Consider the following 22976-nt stretch of genomic DNA (forward strand, 5'->3'; position numbering starts at 1 on the left):
TTTTCATATGTATATTATTTAATTTACTCATATAATTGCCAAAATCATATGAATACATAAGTTTTGAACAATATGAGAGGTCGGCAACCACTGCCTACCTATAGTAGTTTTTGAACCCTCTGTCGTAATTCCGGTCGTTTACACTACTATACCCTCTCACTATAATGGCTTTTCTCTATAATACTAAGAGAATGTGGGAATATTTCAGCATTTTTTCCCCTATACATATAATAATTAATAATTTTCATATGTATATTATTTAATTTACTCATATAATTGCCAAAATCATATGAATACATAAGTTTTGAACAATATGAGAGGTCGGCAACGGTCTTTCCTCTATAATACTAAGATAATATGGGAATATTTTCAGCATTTTTTCCCTTATACATTTATACATATAATAATTAATCATTTTCATATGTATATTATTTAATTTACTCATATAATTGCCAAAATCATATAAATACATAAGTTTTGAACAATATCAGAGGTCAGCAACGGTCTTTCCTCTATAATACTATGATAATGTGGGAATATTTCATCATTTTTACCCCTATACATATAATAATTAATCATTTTCATATGTATATTATTTAATTTACTCATATAATTGCCAAAATCATATAAATACATAAGTTTTGAACAATATCAGAGGTCAGCAACGGTCTTTCCTCTATAATACTAAGATAATATGGGAATATTTCAGCATTTTTTCCCTTATACATTTATACATATAATAATTAATCATTTTATATGTATATTATTTAATTTACTCATATAATTGCCAAAATCATATAAATACATAAGTTTTGAACAATATCAGAGGTCGGCAACGGTCTTTCCTCTATAATACTAAGATAATATGGGAATATTTCAGCATTTTTTCCCTTATACATATAATAATTAATCATTTTCATATGTATATTATTTAATTTACTCGTTTGGCAACTTGATACAATTCTTTAAAAAGTCTTTATATTAATTATATGATAGGGACAATATCATATGCGTCACTAAATTGATGACGAGGTGTTTGGCAACGTGACACAAATCATTAAAGTCTTTATATTAATTATATGATAGGGACAATATCATATGCGTCACTAAATTGATGACGAGGTATTTGGCAACTTGATAGAATTCTTTAAAGTCTTTATATCAAAAATTATATGATAGAGACAATATCATATGCGTCACTAAATTGATGACGAGGTGTTTGGCAACTTGACACAATTCATTAAAGTCTTTATATTAATTATATGATAGAGACAATATCATATGCGTCACTAAATTGATGACGAGGTATTTGGCAACGTGATAGAATTCTTTAAAGTCTTTATATCAAAAATTATATGATAGGGACAATATCATATGCGTCACTAAATTGATGACGAGGTGTTTGGCAACTTGACACAATTCATTAAAGTCTTTATATTAATTATATGATAGGGACAATATCATATGCGTCACTAAATCGATGACGAGGTATTTGGCAACTTGATACAATTCTTTAAAGTTTTTATATCAAAAATTATATGATAGGGACAATATCATATGCGTCACTAAATTGATGACGAGGTGTTTGGCAACTTGACACAATTCATTAAAGTCTTTATATTAATTATATGATAGGGACAATATCATATGCGTCACTAAATTGATGACGAGGTGTTTGGCAACTTGACACAATTCATTAAAGTCTTTATATTAATTATATGATAGGGACAATATCATATGCGTCACTAAATTGATGACGAGGTATTTGGCAACGTGATAGAATTCTTTAAAGTCTTTATATCAAAAATTATATGATAGGGACAATATCATATGCGTCACTAAATTGATGACGAGGTATTTGGCAACTTGATATAATTCTTTAAAGTCTTTATATCAAAAATTATATGATAGGGACAATATCATATGCGTCACTAAATTGATGACGAGGTGTTTGTTTGGCTACAGGAAAAATCATTTATTTATCGAATCATCAAGCAAAGGATAAGCTTCAGTGGATCGCAGTATGGCAGCTGCTCAACCACTTACAACACCTTGCCTGTTACAAAAGTCGTTTACAATTGATTCTAGGCTTTGTCATTGTATTAAATAATGCTTTTATATGTAACTAGCGCGGCATCAGGTGATCGAAGATCCTCCTAATTTACTATGTTACAAATTACATTGGCATCACATCCATTGTCGTTTATAAAATAAATTATAAACTTTAAATGGTTTAGAAGCCATACAATGCAAATTGCCCCTTATTTATCATTGCAGTCCAGCACGGATACGACCTTAGAGGCGTTCAGGCATAATCCAACGGATGTAGCGTCATACCACTGTTCGCTCGAACAAGTATTGTGCCATTGGTCCCTACCTGCGGTTCCTCTCGTACTACGCAGGAATGCTGTCGCAACAACGTTTTGTCATTAGTAGGGTAAAACTAACCTGTCTCACGACGGTCTAAACCCAGCTCACGTTCCCTTGCATGGGTGAACAATCCAACGCTTGGTGAATTTTGCTTCACAATGATAGGAAGAGCCGACATCGAAGGATCAAAAAGCGACGTCGCTATGAACGCTTGGCCGCCACAAGCCAGTTATCCCTATGGTAACTTTTCTGACACCTCTTGTTAAAAACTCTTTAAACCAAAAGGATCGATAGGCCGAGCTTTTGCTGTCCCTGTGTGTACTGAACACCGAGATCAAGTCAGCATTTGCCCTTTTGCTCTATGTGTGGTTTCTGTCCGCACTGAGCTGGCCTTGGGACACCTCCGTTACCGCCCCAGTCAAACTCCCTACCTGGCAATGTCCTTGAATTGGATCATACCTGAGTAATTGGAGTTATACCAAATTTTCAAATCAAAAATACATAAATGCATCGTTTTATTAAAGAATTTGTTTGCGATTATATAACAAACTCGTGATACTTTGATCAAGAAGCTTGCATCAAAACCCAATACCATAAGATATAATAAATATATCCGTATAATGGCTAGGAAATGATATACGTTCCATTTAATCAAGTAAGTAAGGAAACAATAAGAGTAGTGGTATTTCATTGACGATACCAAACCGAGGTCTAATATCTCCCACTTATTCTACACCTCTTATGTCTCCTTACACTGCCAGATTAGAGTCAAGCTCAAAAGGGTCTTCTTTCCCCGCTAATTATTCCAAGCCCGTTCCCTTGGCTGTGGTTTCGCTAGATAGTAGATAGGGACACGACGACTTTTCAGATCTCTCCGAACTTGTTTAACGTGGCGTGTTCCACACTGAAGGGATTACAACCACGACACCCTGAACACCCACAAGTGGTGCATGTATCAACATGGTGTATGTGTCTGGATACGCCAGACAAGCGTCCCGGACTAGAAGCTATAGCTATGTACATAGCGACCACCCCGGTAGCAATTCGAGTACTTGCTTGCCGGGCAAGCACTCCCCCTTGCTGAGGAGCGAGATCTACCTAAAATCTCTACTGATCTCTGGGTCACAGCACCCGAGTTTTGCGCAACTAGCACCGTAACTCAAACGTCGAACACGAAGGCTCTACCCGCGATATGGGTACCAACCACAGCCACCACGATACTCCCACCAGGGGCCTACCTCAATGTGCAGTCTTGGATAGCTGCACAACCCGTGGTACCGAAAGAAAGGCTCGGTGGGCCTCCTCCTTTTGCTCCGACAAGCAGGGTTAGAGGGACCTATGGCTATATTAGTCGCCTCTTACGACAAGCAATAGCGGACTGTGGAAGTATTCTCGCCCGCTAACCACACGGCGAAGTAGATAGGGACAGTAGGAATCTCGTTAATCCATTCATGCGCGTCACTAATTAGATGACGAGGCATTTGGCTATTTTTTTTTTTTTTTTTGATCGCGGAGGTATGGAAATCTATCGAAAGATACTAGGTCTGTCAACACTTCAGTTTCCTAGCATGCACGATTCATTGCTGAACCGAAGTTCCGCAACGCCTACGTACTAAAACCATCCTCATAGCCATTTATATATTACCATTATTTGCGATGTTTATGCCTTTATTGATGTTATGCCAAGACAGCAAGCAAATGTTTTGAACCAAACGTTTTAGCTAAGTCCAATCTCGGGAAAACCCGCTCAGGTACATGAACTGTTTAAAACAACCGAGACTGCCTCTCATAACCTGGACGCTAATGATATGACTATCATATTTGCTGAGGAGACCCTTCGCTATCAATCTTTTAACGGATTGACCACTCCAGATCCCCCTCCAGTTCAGGGTGGCAGAATGGAATTCAATGTCACCTGCGGCTTCGAATCTGCGACGCAATTCAGTTCGTATGTCCGGTCTGTCGTATCTATTGATTTTGCGCTGGTGCGCATCATCCATAGAGTGTCCGTCTGTCACAATTTGTATGTCGATCACATCAATGTGATTTTGTCGTAGTGCCACCAGGTCCGGTTTATTAAGGCCGGATTCGCACTGCAGACTTGGTTCAACAATGACCGCGCAGCCTCTCTCCTCAAGTCCCCGCTTGATTCGATTTACTACGCAGTTGTGTCTAGCTACGCGCCTCCCATGCGATCGGTAACATTTTTGCATTATATGGTTTGTTGTTTCGGGAGCGTCACGTCCTGCACGACACTGTCGTTCCAATTCGTGCCTTCCCCTTGTAGTACGAGACTTCGTGGGTAGGGCATTTATCCGCAGACGAATACCGTCTATATATTCCTTTCCTGTTAGTAAACGCGTGGGTTGATTAACCCACCCGTGTTGCGGTCCCCAATGGCCCGCTTCACGGAGTCCGCTGCCATCAACTGAGAGGTACAATTTGTTCGCCCAATATTTTTCTATTGCCGGACGCGATAACAATTCATTTTGTCCTGCAAATAATCTATCTCGGGCCCGTTGTTTTTCGGCTTCGAGGAAAGAGCTGGCTACCTCGTTTTGCGTGAGGTGAGGCCATTTAATGTTACTCAAACGTCTTAGCCTTAACATTGGAGCTACCCATCTAAGTGATGGAATTCCGAGACCTCCACTTTTTGGGGGTGCGTGAATGAATGCTATCGGCACATCCAGCGGAAGATTTAGCCATCTTCGCACATAGTATCGTATTAGTTTGTCAGTTTTTCGTAGGACGCCTATCCCCACACTCCCAAGGGCTAACTTGTGATAGAGCTGTGGGATAAGGACAGTCCTTAGGGCGAACATCCTCTGTTGTGGTTTGAGGGGGGCCTTTGTCAATCTTTGTAGCTTTGGACCAATGTCCTCGGCCGGATTGCATCGAACCCTCCCAGTTGCAGTGAAGTTGATGCCTAAGTACTTCCACTCGTCCGTTCGCTTCAATGATGGAATCTCTCTTGAGCCTACGTAAAAGCTCTGTGCCTCTAGCACGGTACACTTCTGTTTCGGCTGGCCCTTAATGCCAACGGTAAAACATTTGTCGGCATTAAGTTTGAGGCCGACGAGAGATAGAAAATCCAACGTTCTGTCCAACAATACTTGAAGTCCCATTCGAGTTTCAGCAAATAGTACCAAATCATCTGCAAACGCGGCCGCGTTAGTAATGGCATTTCCGACTCTGGCACCAATTTCGCTGGGTAGGTTTCTAAGTAACCTGTCCATTACCAAGTTAAATAGAATAGGAGACAAAGGGTCACCCTGCTTCACTCCTCTAGCAGGGACGAATTCCTCTGAACTCCAACCGTCCCCATTGAGACTGGTACCGCCACCCTCGTACGTATTCTGTACGTAGTCAACGAAGCCCTTTGGCGCACCATAAGCACGTAAGGTGTCATATATAGATGCATGCGATAGAGAATCGAATGCCTTGCTTACATCTAAATTTGCGATGTAGCAAGATCTAAAGTGCTTATGGCTATGCCTCAAGACTAAGTCAACTATCGTCGCATTATCGGCACATCCGTCGGTAGGTAAGAAGCCCCGCTGGCGCGGGTCCCAATTGATTGATGAGTTCAACCGGGTTGCCAATATTGCATTTAGCTGTCTTACCAGGACTGAAGGCACCGATATTGGACGAAAGTCTTGCGGTCGCTTCGCCGTCACCGTCTTCGGGATGAAGACAGTTCTGGCCAGTCGGATAGAGTGTGGTAGATTGCCGCACCATAGAATTAGGTTCATTATTCGTAGCATAATACCTGACGGCACCTCCCTGGCTGTTTTTGGAGTTATCCCGTCAGGCCCCGGAGATGAAGATAATGAGATTCTTGATGCCCTAAGGTCATGCTCCGTAATAGCAGACCAAACCCTCTCAAGCGAGTGATCCATTTGTATCACTTCTCCACTGCAAGAGCTTGGGGAGTCATTACTTCTCTCCAGTAGGGAACCATTACTTCTTGGCTTGGCATTACCGACTCATCAGTTCCATTTAGCAAGGACTTAATGCATCTTCCTTTATGCTTATCCCAGTTACGCTGGGTGACAGCATACTGCTGCCTTCTGCTTTCTCTCCTATTCCGAGGTCTCCGAGGAGGTCTCGTCAGCGTGTGTCGTACACCCTGTGCCGGAAAAATTCCTAGGAGATATAGCGATAAGCATTGGAGAGTGGTTTCCTTTCCCTCGAGCTCTGCCCTGTCAATGATCGTTTGTAGCTCTTGGGCTCTCCATTTGGAATGGCATTCTACGGGGCTATACCCACGCAGTGTCCGCAAAATTTCCCTGTTCGACTGTTCGAAGGGAGTGATTGGAGTTGTTTCTGATGTTGTTACTTGGTGGTTTTGCTCACTTCTACTAGGGCGGCGCCTTATGGTTAGATTAGCAACTTCCGGGACGCGAGCTGATTGCCCTCTTATCTGCTCTATTTTCTCCTTATAATCGCCCCTCTGTCTTAGCTTTTTGATGGCTTCGACGCTGCGGTTTGCAAAATACACCGCTAGTTGCTTGTTTATGTGTTTATGTCCATTTGCTGTGAGCTCAACCTCCTTTCTCGCCATCATCCACTTCTCTTCCTCACTCCACCTTGCCTTTATCTCGACACGTCGACGTTCTTCATCAAGTTCGTCTGGGTGCCGAGATCGCATGTGAACACCGAGTCCTCTCTTGCTGTTAAAGGACCGGCCACATACTGTGCAGGGAACCCTAGATAGAGTAGCCGCTGCGTTTGGTTCATATTGGTCCTCCGGAAGATGTCCACGGAGGGTCGGGTCGTCATCAGATTGTGTAAATTCATCCGAGGCTCGTTATTTCTATTTGTAGTTCCAATATGAATAAATTTCTCTGGGAACCAACCATCGGAAAGTTTGCCGCTCAATTAGCTGCTAAACAAGTTTAGCATTACGGGACCACACGAGGAGGTTTTGATCGATAGTAACCTAAGAGACCTTAACTTAAGAGATATTTCCCGTTACCGCTTACTTGAATTTCTTCACTTTGACATTCAGAGCACTGGGCAGAAATCACATTGTGTCAACACCCGCTAGGGCCATCACAATGCTTTGTTTTAATTAGACAGTCGGATTCCCCAAGTCCGTGCCAGTTCTGAATTGATTGTTAATTGATAATCGTTATAATTGATAAGAACTAATTGGTTTAACCCAAATAGTATTCTTAAAAATTTTAGCAAGAAAGTTCCACAATTGGCTACGTAACTAAACTATCCGGGGAACAAGTAACTAACATAAATGCTAGAAACTCTATTTACCCAGAACGAGCACATAAACCATGTTATTGTTTCCCAATCAAGCCCGACTATCTCAATCTTCAGAGCCAATCCTTATCCCCAAGTTACGGATCTAATTTGCCGACTTCCCTTACCTACATTATTCTATCGACTAGAGACTCTTCACCTTGGAGACCAGCTGCGGATATTGGTACGGCCTGTTGAGAAGTTTGCGTGTCCCCACCATAAATTTTCAAGGTCCGAGGAGAAAATATCGACACAACAGTATATGTCATGCTCTTCTAGCCCATCTACCATATCTCTCTGCGAAAGACTTCCATGGTAGTACGGCTATAAAACAGAAAAGAAAACTCTTCCGATATCTCTCGACGGCTTCTTTATGGTCGTTCCTGTTGCCAGGATGAGCACGAGGCCCATATTTAATAACAAACGGATACTCAACAGGTTACGGAATTGGAACCGTATTCCCTTTCGTTCAAAATTATTCAAGTGTATTATATTCGCTTTGTTTATATAGTTAGGCATTTTTGTTTTACTTGAAAATTTTCGGCTTTCGCCTTGAACTTAGGACCGACTAACTCGTGATCAACCACTGTTCACACGAAACCCTTCTCCACTTCAGTCCTCCAAGGTCTCATTCGATTATTTGCTACTACCACCAAGATCTGTACCAATGGCAGCTCCATGCAGGCTTACGCCAAACACTTCTACGCATACCATTGTACCTTCCTACTCACTAAAGTTTCAAAATTTATATCACAAGTAATATAAATCATCTACTTTAGCGGTAATGTATAGGTATACAACTTAAGCGCCATCCATTTTAAGGGCTAGTTGCTTCGGCAGGTGAGTTGTTACACACTCCTTAGCGGATTTCGACTTCCATGATCACCGTCCTGCTGTTTTAAGCAACCAACGCCTTTCATGGTATCTGCATGAGTTGTTAATTTGGGCACCGTAACATTACGTTTGGTTCATCCCACAGCGCCAGTTCTGCTTACCAAAAGTGGCCCACTGGGCACATTATATCATAACCTTGAACTTCATATCAAGAAAGTTAAGGTTCTTACCCATTTAAAGTTTGAGAATAGGTTAAGATCGTTTCGACCCTAAGGCCTCTAATCATTCGCTTTACCAGATAAGATTATTTTATATAATATTAAAATGCACCAGCTATCCTGAGGGAAACTTCGGAAGGAACCAGCTACTAGATGGTTCGATTGGTCTTTCGCCCCTATACTCAATTCTGACAATCGATTTGCACGTCAGAACTGTTTCGGTCTTCCATCAGGGTTTCCCCTGACTTCAACCTGATCAAGTATAGTTCACCATCTTTCGGGTCACAGCATATATGCTCAAGGTACGTTCCAGTTAGAGGCATAAATAATATAAATATACATTATACATAACTATATAGAACGCCCCGGGATTGTGTTAATTAGCTATAAATAGCTAAAAAACTAATCCCATTATTAGTCAAGTTAATTACGCTATTAGGTTTACATCCCAATAACTTGCACATATGTTAGACTCCTTGGTCCGTGTTTCAAGACGGGTCCCGAAGGTATCCTGAATCTTTCGCATTGTTAATCATACAAGAGCATATAATAAACACAAAAATCAATGATAATTATGCCATTATATAATTCCGAAAAATTAACGCTCTGTAATAATATAAATCTATCAGCACTTTATCAAATTAATAACATTTATTCTGTGTTAAAATGCAAGCAATTTAATTGGAATAAACTATAAGTTATATTTTATGATAAATTTGGGATATGCTAATAGATTACAATGTCCTTATATGGAAAAAATGCACATTATTCTTAATAATATTATTTAAATATTACAATTTTAATGATGAATTTTCCATAACGGATATTCAGGTTCATCGGGCTTAACCTCTAAGCAGTTTCACGTACTGTTTAACTCTCTATTCAGAGTTCTTTTCAACTTTCCCTCACGGTACTTGTTTACTATCGGTCTCATGGTTATATTTAGTTTTAGATGGAGTTTACCACCCACTTAGTGCTGCACTATCAAGCAACACGACTCTTTGGAAACATCATCTAGTAATCATTAACGTTATACGGGCCTGGCACCCTCTATGGGTAAATGGCCTCATTTAAGAAGGACTTAAATCATTAATTTCTCATACTAGAATATTGACGCTCCATACACTGCATCTCACATTTGCCATATAGACAAAGTGACTTAGTGCTGAACTGTTTTCTTTTCGCTCGCCGCTACTAAGAAAATCCTTGTTAGTTTCTTTTCCTCCCCTAATTAATATGCTTAAATTCAGGGGGTAGTCCCATATGAGTTGAGGTTGTATATATAACTATATTTTGCCATAAATTCTTTATATATAAATGATAAAACAATCAATTAAATTCGTTATAAATAGTTCCAATAGTTCTTGTAAGCAAAGTTATTTTTTATCCATTTAACGAACCAACGAAGAATAATAACAAAACCAAGATTTTTCTTTTTCCGAATCATTAATAAGAGACAATTCTAGATGAAAAATATTTCAATTTTTTATGCTAGACATTTCTCAGTATTATTTGATTGAAAAAGAAAATATTTCTCTTCGTTTTTCACATTCAAATGTGAGATAATGTTTTTCATTTCTTTTTTAATATTATGAATAAAATCATTATTTAATCCAATAATATACCATATGCTTATAAAAAATTTATAAACAACTTAATTAGCATAGTCTTACAACCCTCAACCATATGTAGTCCAAGCAGCACTATAAAATTAATTAAAGTACATAACAGCATGGACTGCGATATGCGTTCAAAATGTCGATGTTCATGTGTCCTGCAGTTCACACGATGACGCACAGTTTGCTGCGTTCTTCATCGACCCATGAGCCGAGTGATCCACCGCTTAGAGTTTTATAATTCATTTTTATATAATATCAATATTGTTTTTATTGAAAGAAATTAAAAATACACCATTTTACTGGCATATATCAATTCCTTCAATAAATTTATTTTTATACCTAAAAATAAATGTTGCGATATGTCTTAGTTTCATATAAGCATTATGTATCATAAAAATCTGGTTATGGTTTGCTATTTTGGGTGACACATACTGCAAAATTTATATAAAACATTAACCTGATGGATGACAGGTACAAACATTGTATATTTTAGGTTGTTGCATTAGCCAACGTATGCTCATAACATAGATGAACAATACATATTCGCAACGCGTGTATATTATGGTCCATATACACACACACTTATTTTGAATACCACATTCAAAATTATTTTAATTTTAATTCGACTTCTACTTTCAAATTTTGTTCAGTTTCTTCGATTTCCATTTTCGAGAATTTGTTTTTATAGGAAACGCCATTGTTGTAGTAGGTACTGCCACAAATACGCACAACAACATTAATAATGTTAAAGTCTTTTTATGAGGTTGCCAAGCCCCACATATAAAATAAAAGCCATCTTCATTTTATTTTGACTTTAACTTTTGATTCCGTGGAATCATTTTGTAATATTTTTATTTTGGTAAATTGTATTTATTTGTATTATAACAAATGTTTATTAACGATAAGGATATTATACAATAATGATCCTTCCGCAGGTTCACCTACGGAAACCTTGTTACGACTTTTACTTCCTCTAAATAATCAAGTTCGGTCAACTTTTGCGAAACAACCGTAACACGCAAGGCGTCACAGTGATCACGTCCGGAGACCTCACTAAATAATTCAATCGGTAGTAGCGACGGGCGGTGTGTACAAAGGGCAGGGACGTAATCAATGCGAGTTAATGACTCACACTTACTGGGAATTCCAAGTTCATGTGAACAGTTTCAGTTCACAATCCCAAGCATGAAAGTGGTTCAGCGGTTTACCCGGACCTCTCGGTCTAGGAAATACACGTTGATACTTTCATTGTAGCGCGCGTGCAGCCCAGGACATCTAAGGGCATCACAGACCTGTTATTGCTCAATCTCATTATTGCTAGACGCAATTTGTCCATTTAAGAAGCTAGTGTCCTTATAATGGGACAAACCAACAGGTACGGCTCCACTTACATAAACACATTCAAACACAATAAACATTTTACTGCCACCATGAATGAAGGCTACATAAGCTTCAGCACCATAATCCTGAAGATATCTATTTAATATATTTGAGTCTCGTTCGTTATCGGAATTAACCAGACAAATCACTCCACGAACTAAGAACGGCCATGCACCACCACCCATAGATTCGAGAAAGAGCTATCAATCTGTCTTACACACTTATGTTCGGACCTGGTAAGTTTTCCCGTGTTGAGTCAAATTAAGCCGCAGGCTCCACTCCTGGTGGTGCCCTTCCGTCAATTCCTTTAAGTTTCAGCTTTGCAACCATACTTCCCCCGGAGCCCAAAAGCTTTGGTTTCCCGGGAAGCGACTGAGAGAGCCATAAAAGTAGCTACACCCAATTGCTAGCTGGCATCGTTTATGGTTAGAACTAGGGCGGTATCTGATCGCCTTCGAACCTCTAACTTTCGTTCTTGATTAATGAAAACATCTTTGGCAAATGCTTTCGCTTAAGTTAGTCTTACGACGGTCCAAGAATTTCACCTCTCGCGTCGTAATACTAATGCCCCCAAACTGCTTCTATTAATCATTACCTCTTGATCTGAAAACCAATGAAAGCAGAACAGAGGTCTTATTTCATTATCCCATGCACAGAATATTCAGGCATTTGAAGCCTGCTTTAAGCACTCTAATTTGTTCAAAGTAATAGTACCGGCCCACAATAACACTCGTTTAAGAGCACTAGTGCAGGTTTTTAAATAGGAGGAACATATGAAAAAATACAAGTATTTAATCACATATAAGAACTCCACCGGTAATACGCTTACATACATAAAGGTATAGTACTAACCACAATTGTAAGTTGTACTACCCGTATGAAGCACAAGTTCAACTACGAACGTTTTAACCGCAACAACTTTAATATACGCTATTGGAGCTGGAATTACCGCGGCTGCTGGCACCAGACTTGCCCTCCAATTGGTCCTTGTTAAAGGATTTAAAGTGTACTCATTCCAATTACAGGGCCTCGGATATGAGTCCTGTATTGTTATTTTTCGTCACTACCTCCCCGAGCTGGGAGTGGGTAATTTACGCGCCTGCTGCCTTCCTTAGATGTGGTAGCCGTTTCTCAGGCTCCCTCTCCGGAATCGAACCCTGATTCCCCGTTACCCGTTGCAACCATGGTAGTCCTAGATACTACCATCAAAAGTTGATAGGGCAGACATTTGAAAGATCTGTCGTCGGTACAAGACCATACGATCTGCATGTTATCTAGAGTTCAACCAATATAACGATCTTGCGATCGCTTGGTTTTAGCCTAATAAAAGCACATGTCCCATAAGGTTCATGTTTTAATTGCATGTATTAGCTCTAGAATTACCACAGTTATCCAAGTAACTGTTAACGATCTAAGGAACCATAACTGATATAATGAGCCTTTTGCGGTTTCACTTTTAATTCGTGTGTACTTAGACATGCATGGCTTAATCTTTGAGACAAGCATATAACTACTGGCAGGATCAACCAGAATAATGTTTTTCCTTCATATTCCATTCATATATTTTGAATCGAAATAAGCAATATAATAGATATATAGATATATAGATTTTTCACTTTATATAATTCCATGATTTTTATTATATTGAATAAAATTCAATATTTCGCCTTTGGGTAAAATTTTAAATATATAAGTAAAAAATCCATTCGATTACGGCCATTTTTATATAGCATTCGTAATCCATATTTTCATTTTTAATTTATACTTGTTTTACCAATATAACAAGAATTTCATCTAATTATTGTAATATATATATTTCTATAATTTTATCTTTTTATACATACATATTTCATTATAAAATATCATTTTATTTCCAACATACATAATTATTGTATCCACACATGTACAATTTTTGTTTAACCAATATAAATATTAAGTTAAATCATTTGCATTTTGAAGATAAATTTAAAATTTATCTCTTTTCATATATATCTCTGGTAATATATAACATAAAACCAAGCGCATATGATAATATTTCCACATTTAATATATAATTTTATATTTCTTTCATAAGAATCCATATTTGTATTATACCGTAACGATATAATAATCCAACTATACGGCAGGTAATAAATTAATATTTGCCTGCCTCCAAAAATTAACGATAATATATGGAAACGATTTGTTATTCTATATATAATAGAAACTTGACTTTTGTTTCAACGATATTATCTATAAAGCGTATATTCCTATTATCCGCGGAGCCAAGTCCCGTGTTCTATAGAACTGAGAAACAAATTTGTACGGATAATAATATACTTTATTGTATGTAACCAATATAAACATAATCCGAAATAAATATTTCGAATAATGCGGGAGGTCGGCAACCACTGCCTACCTATAGTAGTTTTTGAACCCGCTGTCCTCAAAGCGGGTATTTTCAATTCCGTTTGCCACCCAACATACGGGCTATTCTCTTATATATTAAGAGATTATAGGAACATTTCATTTTTTTTCCATTATTCATATATAATATGATTATTTTTTCCCTTATACATATAATAATTAATCATTTTCATATGTATATTATTTAATTTACTCATATTATTGCCAAAATCATATGAATACATAAGTTTTGAACAATATGAGAGGTCGGCAACCACTGCCTACCTATAGTAGTTTTTGAACCCTCTGTCGTAATTCCGGTCGTTTACACTACTATACCCTCTCACTATAATGGCTTTTCTCTATAATACTAAGAGAATGTGGGATATTTTCAGCATTTTTTCCCTTATACATATAATAATTAATCATTTTCATATGTATATTATTTAATTTACTCATATTATTGCCAAAATCATATGAATACATAAGTTTTGAACAATATGAGAGGTCGGCAACCACTGCCTACCTATAGTAGTTTTTGAACCCTCTGTCGTAATTCCGGTCGTTTACACTACTATACCCTCTCACTATAATGGCTTTTCTCTATAATACTAAGAGAATGTGGGATATTTTCAGCATTTTTTCCCTTATACATATAATAATTAATCATTTTCATATGTATATTATTTAATTTACTCATATTATTGCCAAAATCATATGAATACATAAGTTTTGAACAATATGAGAGGTCGGCAACCACTGCCTACCTATAGTAGTTTTTGAACCCTCTGTCGTAATTCCGGTCGTTTACACTACTATACCCTCTCACTATAATGGCTTTTCTCTATAATACTAAGAGAATGTGGGATATTTTCAGCATTTTTTCCCTTATACATATAATAATTAATAATTTTCATATGTATATTATTTAATTTACTCATATAATTGCCAAAATCATATGAATACATAAGTTTTGAACAATATGAGAGGTCGGCAACCACTGCCTACCTATAGTAGTTTTTGAACCCTCTGTCGTAATTCCGGTCGTTTACACTACTATACCCTCTCACTATAATGGCTTTTCTCTATAATACTAAGAGAATGTGGGAATATTTCAGCATTTTTTCCCCTATACATATAATAATTAATAATTTTCATATGTATATTATTTAATTTACTCATATAATTGCCAAAATCATATGTATACATAAGTTTTGAACAATATGAGAGGTCGGCAACCACTGCCTACCTATAGTAGTTTTTGAACCTCTGTCGTAATTCGGTCGTTTACACTACTATACCCTCTCACTATAATGGCTTTTCTCTATAATACTAAGAGAATGTGGGAATATTTCAGCATTTTTTCCCCTATACATATAATAATTAATAATTTTCATATGTATATTATTTAATTTACTCATATAATTGCCAAAATCATATAAATACATAAGTTTTGAACAATATCAGAGGTCAGCAACGGTCTTTCCTCTATAATACTAAGATAATATGGGAATATTTCATCATTTTTTCCCTTATACATTTATACATATAATATTTAATCATTTTATATGTATATTATTTAATTTACTCATATAATTGCCAAAATCAAATAAATACATAAGTTTTGAACAATATCAGAGGTCGGCAACGGTCTTTCCTCTATAATACTAAGATAATATGGGAATATTTCAGCATTTTTTCCCTTATACATATAATAATTAATCATTTTCATATGTATATTATTTAATTTACTCGTATAATTGCCAAAATCCTATGAAGACATAAGAGAATACAATATGAGAGGTCGGCGCAACCATAATATAGTAGTTGATGACGAGGTGTTTGGCAACTTGATACAATTCTTTAAAAAGTCTTTATATTAATTATATGATAGGGACAATATCATATGCGTCACTAAATTGATGACGAGGTGTTTGGCAACGTGACACAAATCATTAAAGTCTTTATATTAATTATATGATAGAGACAATATCATATGCGTCACTAAATTGATGACGAGGTATTTGGCAACTTGATACAATTCTTTAAAGTTTTTATATCAAAAATTATATGATAGGGACAATATCATATGCGTCACTAAATTGATGACGAGGTGTTTGGCAACTTGACACAATTCATTAAAGTCTTTATATTAATTATATGATAGGGACAATATCATATGCGTCACTAAATTGATGACGAGGTATTTGGCAACTTGATACAATTCTTTAAAGTTTTTATATCAAAAATTATATGATAGGGACAATATCATATGCGTCACTAAATTGATGACGAGGTGTTTGGCAACTTGACACAATTCATTAAAGTCTTTATATTAATTATATGATAGAGACAATATCATATGCGTCACTAAATTGATGACGAGGTATTTGGCAACTTGATACAATTCTTTAAAGTTTTTATATCAAAAATTATATGATAGGGACAATATCATATGCGTCACTAAATTGATGACGAGGTGTTTGGCAACTTGACACAATTCATTAAAGTCTTTATATTAATTATATGATAGGGACAATATCATATGCGTCACTAAATTGATGACGAGGTATTTGGCAACGTGATAGAATTCTTTAAAGTCTTTATATCAAAAATTATACGATAGGGACAATATCATATGCGTCACTAAATTGATGACGAGGTATTTGGCAACTTGATATAATTCTTTAAAGTCTTTATATCAAAAATTATATGATAGGGACAATATCATATGCGTCACTAAATTGATGACGAGGTGTTTGTTTGGCTACAGGAAAAATCATTTATTTATCGAATCATCAAGCAAAGGATAAGCTTCAGTGGATCGCAGTATGGCAGCTGCTCAACCACTTACAACACCTTGCCTGTTACAAAAGTCGTTTACAATTGATTCTAGGCTTTGTCATTGTATTAAATAATGCTTTTATATGTAACTAGCGCGGCATCAGGTGATCGAAGATCCTCCTAATTTACTATGTTACAAATTACATTGGCATCACATCCATTGTCGTTTATAAAATAAATTATAAACTTTAAATGGTTTAGAAGCCATACAATGCAAATTGCCCCTTATTTATCATTGCAGTCCAGCACGGATACGACCTTAGAGGCGTTCAGGCATAATCCAACGGACGTAGCGTCATACCACTGTTCGCTCGAACAAGTATTGTGCCATTGGTCCGTACCTGCGGTTCCTCTCGTACTACGCAGGAATGCTGTCGCAACAACGTTTTGTCATTAGTAGGGTAAAACTAACCTGTCTCACGACGGTCTAAACCCAGCTCACGTTCCCTTGCATGGGTGAACAATCCAACGCTTGGTGAATTTTGCTTCACAATGATAGGAAGAGCCGACATCGAAGGATCAAAAAGCGACGTCGCTATGAACGCTTGGCCGCCACAAGCCAGTTATCCCTATGGTAACTTTTCTGACACCTCTTGTTAAAAACTCTTTAAACCAAAAGGATCGATAGGCCGAGCTTTTGCTGTCCCTGTGTGTACTGAACACCGAGATCAAGTCAGCATTTGCCCTTTTGCTCTATGTGTGGTTTCTGTCCGCACTGAGCTGGCCTTGGGACACCTCCGTTATTATTTGAGAGATGTACCGCCCCAGTCAAACTCCCTACCTGGCAATGTCCTTGAATTGGATCATACCTGAGTAATTGGAGTTATACCAAATTTTCAAATCAAAAATACATAAATGCATCGTTTTATTAAAGAATTTGTTTGCGATTATATAACAAACTCGTGATACTTTGATCAAGAAGCTTGCATCAAAACCCAATACCATAAGATATAATAAATATATCCGTATAATGGCTAGGAAATGATACACGTTCCATTTAATCAAGTAAGTAAGGAAACAATAAGAGTAGTGGTATTTCATTGACGATACCAAACCGAGGTCTAATATCTCCCACTTATTCTACACCTCTTATGTCTCCTTACACTGCCAGATTAGAGTCAAGCTCAAAAGGGTCTTCTTTCCCCGCTAATTATTCCAAGCCCGTTCCCTTGGCTGTGGTTTCGCTAGATAGTAGATAGGGACAGTAGGAATCTCGTTAATCCATTCATGCGCGTCACTAATTAGATGACGAGGCATTTGGCTATTTTTTTTTTTTTTTTTGATCGCGGAGGTATGGAAATCTATCGAAAGATACTAGGTCTGTCAACACTTCAGTTTCCTAGCATGCACGATTCATTGCTGAACCGAAGTTCCGCAACGCCTACGTACTAAAACCATCCTCATAGCCATTTATATATTACCATTATTTGCGATGTTTATGCCTTTATTGATGTTATGCCAAGACAGCAAGCAAATGTTTTGAACCAAACGTTTTAGCTAAGTCCAATCTCGGGAAAACCCGCTCAGGTACATGAACTGTTTAAAACAACCGAGACTGCCTCTCATAACCTGGACGCTAATGATATGACTATCATATTTGCTGAGGAGACCCTTCGCTATCAATCTTTTAACGGATTGACCACTCCAGATCCCCCTCCAGTTCAGGGTGGCAGAATGGAATTCAATGTCACCTGCGGCTTCGAATCTGCGACGCAATTCAGTTCGTATGTCCGGTCTGTCGTATCTATTGATTTTGCGCTGGTGCGCATCATCCATAGAGTGTCCGTCTGTCACAATTTGTATGTCGATCACATCAATGTGATTTTGTCGTAGTGCCACCAGGTCCGGTTTATTAAGGCCGGATTCGCACTGCAGACTTGGTTCAACAATGACCGCGCAGCCTCTCTCCTCAAGTCCCCGCTTGATTCGATTTACTACGCAGTTGTGTCTAGCTACGCGCCTCCCATGCGATCGGTAACATTTTTGCATTATATGGTTTGTTGTTTCGGGAGCGTCACATCCTGCACGACACTGTCGTTCCAATTCGTGCCTTCCCCTTGTAGTACGAGACTTCGTGGGTAGGGCATTTATCCGCAGACGAATACCGTCTATATATTCCTTTCCTGTTAGTAAACGCGTGGGTTGATTAACCCACCCGTGTTGCGGTCCCCAATGGCCCGCTTCACGGAGTCCGCTGCCATCAACTGAGAGGTACAATTTGTTCGCCCAATATTTTTCTATTGCCGGACGCGATAACAATTCATGTTGTTCTGCAAATAATCTATCTCGGGCCCGTTGTTTTTCGGCTTCGAGGAAAGAGCTGGCTACCTCGTTTTGCGTGAGGTGAGGCCATTTAATGTTACTCAAACGTCTTAGCCTTAACATTGGAGCTACCCATCTAAGTGATGGAATTCCGAGACCTCCACTTTTTGGGGCTGCGTGAATGAATGCTATCGGCACATCCAGCGGAAGATTTAGCCATCTTCGCACATAGTATCGTATTAGTTTGTCAGTTTTTCGTAGGACGCCTATCGCCACACTCCCAAGGGCTAACTTGTGATAGAGCTGTGGGATAAGGACAGTCCTTAGGGCGAACATCCTCTGTTGTGGTTTGAGGGGGGCCTTTGTCAATCTTTGTAGCTTTGGACCAATGTCCTCGGCCGGATTGCATCGAACCCTCCCAGTTGCAGTGAAGTTGATGCCTAAGTACTTCCACTCGTCCGTTCGCTTCAATGATGGAATCTCTCTTGAGCCTACGTAAAAGCTCTGTGCCTCTAGCACGGTACACTTCTGTTTCGGCTGGCCCTTAATGCCAACGGTAAAACATTTGTCGGCATTAAGTTTGAGGCCGACGAGAGATAGAAAATCCAACGTTCTGTCCAACAATACTTGAAGTCCCATTCGAGTTTCAGCAAATAGTACCAAATCATCTGCAAACGCGGCCGCGTTAGTAATGGCATTTCCGACTCTGGCACCAATTTCGCTGGGTAGGTTTCTAAGTAACCTGTCCATTACCAAGTTAAATAGAATAGGAGACAAAGGGTCACCCTGCTTCACTCCTCTAGCAGGGACGAATTCCTCTGAACTCCAACCGTCCCCATTGAGACTGGTACCGCCACCCTCGTACGTATTCTGTACGTAGTCAACGAAGCCCTTTGGCGCACCATAAGCACGTAAGGTGTCATATATAGATGCATGCGATAGAGAGTCATAGTTACTCCCGCCGTTGACCCGCGCTTACTTGAATTTCTTCACTTTGACATTCAGAGCACTGGGCAGAAATCACATTGTGTCAACACCCGCTAGGGCCATCACAATGCTTTGTTTTAATTAGACAGTCGGATTCCCCAAGTCCGTGCCAGTTCTGAATTGATTGTTAATTGATAATCGTTATAATTGATAAGAACTAATTGGTTTAACCCAAATAGTATTCTTAAAAATTTTAGCAAGAAAGTTCCACAATTGGCTACGTAACTAAACTATCCGGGGAACAAGTAACTAACATAAATGCTAGAAACTCTATTTACCCAGAACGAGCACATAAACCATGTTATTGTTTCCCAATCAAGCCCGACTATCTCAATCTTCAGAGCCAATCCTTATCCCGAAGTTACGGATCTAATTTGCCGACTTCCCTTACCTACATTATTCTATCGACTAGAGACTCTTCACCTTGGAGACCAGCTGCGGATATTGGTACGGCCTGTTGAGAAGTTTGCGTGTCCCCACCATAAATTTTCAAGGTCCGAGGAGAAAATATCGACACAACAGTATATGTCATGCTCTTCTAGCCCATCTACCATATCTCTCTGCGAAAGACTTCCATGGTAGTACGGCTATAAAACAGAAAAGAAAACTCTTCCGATATCTCTCGACGGCTTCTTTATGGTCGTTCCTGTTGCCAGGATGAGCACGAGGCCCATATTTAATAACAAACGGATACTCAACAGGTTACGGAATTGGAACCGTATTCCCTTTCGTTCAAAATTATTCAAGTGTATTATATTCGCTTTGTTTATATAGTTAGGCATTTTTGTTTTACTTGAAAATTTTCGGCTTTCGCCTTGAACTTAGGACCGACTAACTCGTGATCAACCACTGTTCACACGAAACCCTTCTCCACTTCAGTCCTCCAAGGTCTCATTCGATTATTTGCTACTACCACCAAGATCTGTACCAATGGCAGCTCCATGCAGGCTTACGCCAAACACTTCTACGCATACCATTGTACCTTCCTACTCACTAAAGTTTCAAAATTTATATCACAAGTAATATAAATCATCTACTTTAGCGGTAATGTATAGGTATACAACTTAAGCGCCATCCATTTTAAGGGCTAGTTGCTTCGGCAGGTGAGTTGTTACACACTCCTTAGCGGATTTCGACTTCCATGATCACCGTCCTGCTGTTTTAAGCAACCAACGCCTTTCATGGTATCTGCATGAGTTGTTAATTTGGGCACCGTAACATTACGTTTGGTTCATCCCACAGCGCCAGTTCTGCTTACCAAAAGTGGCCCACTGGGCACATTATATCATAACCTTGAACTTCATATCAAGAAAGTTAAGGTTCTTACCCATTTAAAGTTTGAGAATAGGTTAAGATCGTTTCGACCCTAAGGCCTCTAATCATTCGCTTTACCAGATAAGATTATTTTATATAATATTAAAATGCACCAGCTATCCTGAGGGAAACTTCGGAAGGAACCAGCTACTAGATGGTTCGATTGGTCTTTCGCCCCTATACTCAATTCTGACAATCGATTTGCACGTCAGAACTGTTTCGGTCTTCCATCAGGGTTTCCCCTGACTTCAACCTGATCAAGTATAGTTCACCATCTTTCGGGTCACAGCATATATGCTCAAGGTACGTTCCAGTTAGAGGCATAAATAATATAAATATACATTATACATAACTATATAGAACGCCCCGGGATTGTGTTAATTAGCTATAAATAGCTAAAAAACTAATCCCATTATTAGTCAAGTTAATTACGCTATTAGGTTTACATCCCAATAACTTGCACATATGTTAGACTCCTTGGTCCGTGTTTCAAGACGGGTCCCGAAGGTATCCTGAATCTTTCGCATTGTTAATCATACAAGAGCATATAATAAACACAAAAATCAATGATAATTATGCCATTATATAATTCCGAAAAATTAACGCTCTGTAATAATATAAATCTATCAGCACTTTATCAAATTAATAACATTTATTCTGTGTTAAAATGCAAGCAATTTAATTGGAATAAACTATAAGTTATATTTTATGATAAATTTGGGATATGCTAATAGATTACAATGTCCTTATATGGAAAAAATGCACATTATTCTTAATAATATTATTTAAATATTACAATTTTAATGATGAATTTTCCATAACGGATATTCAGGTTCATCGGGCTTAACCTCTAAGCAGTTTCACGTACTGTTTAACTCTCTATTCAGAGTTCTTTTCAACTTTCCCTCACGGTACTTGTTTACTATCGGTCTCATGGTTATATTTAGTTTTAGATGGAGTTTACCACCCACTTAGTGCTGCACTATCAAGCAACACGACTCTTTGGAAACATCATCTAGTAATCATTAACGTTATACGGGCCTGGCACCCTCTATGGGTAAATGGCCTCATTTAAGAAGGACTTAAATCATTAATTTCTCATACTAGAATATTGACGCTCCATACACTGCATCTCACATTTGCCATATAGACAAAGTGACTTAGTGCTGAACTGTTTTCTTTTCGCTCGCCGCTACTAAGAAAATCCTTGTTAGTTTCTTTTCCTCCCCTAATTAATATGCTTAAATTCAGGGGGTAGTCCCATATGAGTTGAGGTTGTATATATAACTATATTTTGCCATAAATTCTTTATTTATAAATGATAAAACAATCAATTAAATTCGTTATAAATAGTTCCAATAGTTCTTGTAAGCAAAGTTATTTTTTATCCATTTAACGAACCAACGAAGAATAATAACAAAACCAAGATTTTTCTTTTTCCGAATCATTAATAAGAGACAATTCTAGATGAAAAATATTTCAATTTTTTATGCTAGACATTTCTCAG

At 38.1% G+C, this 22976-nt stretch overlaps 2 non-coding genes and 2 pseudogenes across 2 annotated transcripts; all 4 read right to left on the reverse strand.

The window, feature by feature from the left end:
- Window positions 1–1982: 1982 nt before the first annotated feature.
- LOC117149111 lies at window positions 1983–9955 on the reverse strand (annotated as a pseudogene).
- A 395-nt stretch (window positions 9956–10350) lies between these two features.
- LOC117149114 lies at window positions 10351–10529 on the reverse strand. The gene has a single exon (XR_004460043.1). It is a non-coding gene; the product is annotated as a 5.8S ribosomal RNA (ribosomal RNA).
- Window positions 10530–11215: 686 nt separating this feature from the next.
- On the reverse strand, window positions 11216–13210 carry LOC117149117. Its single transcript, XR_004460046.1, has one exon. It is a non-coding gene; the product is annotated as a small subunit ribosomal RNA (ribosomal RNA).
- A 3642-nt stretch (window positions 13211–16852) lies between these two features.
- LOC117149109 lies at window positions 16853–22747 on the reverse strand (annotated as a pseudogene).
- Window positions 22748–22976: the final 229 nt, after the last annotated feature.

This window comes from Drosophila mauritiana, unplaced genomic scaffold (genome assembly GCF_004382145.1).
Source record: "Drosophila mauritiana strain mau12 unplaced genomic scaffold, ASM438214v1 U_14, whole genome shotgun sequence".
Classification (NCBI taxonomy): domain Eukaryota; kingdom Metazoa; phylum Arthropoda; class Insecta; order Diptera; family Drosophilidae; genus Drosophila; species Drosophila mauritiana.